At 69.1% G+C, this 735-nt stretch overlaps 1 protein-coding gene and 1 long non-coding RNA gene across 2 annotated transcripts in view; one reads left to right on the forward strand and one right to left on the reverse strand.

The window, feature by feature from the left end:
* The window catches only part of RUNX1 (runt related transcription factor 1), a 74,388-nt gene that overhangs the window by 62,865 nt on the left and 10,788 nt on the right, over positions 1-735 (forward strand). The window lies entirely within an intron of this gene.
* LOC107182198 overlaps positions 190-735 on the reverse strand; it is a 10,814-nt gene continuing 10,268 nt past the window's right edge. Inside the window, exon 3 of the long non-coding RNA XR_001512918.1 lies at positions 190-200. This is a non-coding gene — a long non-coding RNA (uncharacterized LOC107182198). The remainder of the gene's footprint in view (positions 201-735) is intronic.

Genomic DNA, 735 nt, shown 5'->3' on the forward strand with positions numbered 1-735 from the left:
TGGATGGGGAAGCCACACTTTCCCGGTGAGGCCTCGGGACACGGGACACCCCTGGACCTCGCGTGGAGCCGTCCCCACGGATGGGAAGTCCCTGCCGGACAGCCCAGCTCGGCTCTGGGGACGCGGATCTGTCTGAAGCGGGAGAGAAGCCTGGCGCCAGCGGCAGGGACTGCGCTAACAGTGAGGGCGCTCAGGGTCAGCTCAGCCCCCAGGGCCTCCTCACGGGTGGGGAAACTGAGTCTCAGGGGGGTTGTTCCTGCCTCGGCACACAGTGAGTGAGGGGCGGGCGGGGCGCAGTCCCAGCCTCGCAGACCTCAGGCCTGTCTTTTCTGTGCCCTTGCTCGGGCCCTTCTGCTCCCCCAGGAGCACCCGGACACGGGGCTCCCCGGTCCTCGGGGGTTTGGGGCCCATACCGCCCACAACGGAGTCGGGGCTCCCACACCCTCCCCTGCATCTGATCGGACTGTGTCGCAGCCTGTTCCCCGTTCCCGTGGGACCCTGGCCTTGCAGAAGCGAAGGCGCGGAGAGTCCACGGGAGACATGCCCGCGGGGGAGAGGGGGGTGTGCGGGGGAGGGGGGTGTTTAACCTTGTCCAGGGCCATCATCTGTCTGCAGGAGGACAGAGCAGAGACCACTGGTCCCTCTGTCCCCGGGGCCATGTCCCTCCACCCTGCGAACGGCAGGCCGCCTCTCTGCCTCAGGACACCGGGCACCGTGCCCGCGGGGCACCCAGGC

This window comes from Myotis davidii, unplaced genomic scaffold (genome assembly GCF_000327345.1).
Source record: "Myotis davidii unplaced genomic scaffold, ASM32734v1 scaffold170, whole genome shotgun sequence".
NCBI lineage: Eukaryota > Metazoa > Chordata > Mammalia > Chiroptera > Vespertilionidae > Myotis > Myotis davidii.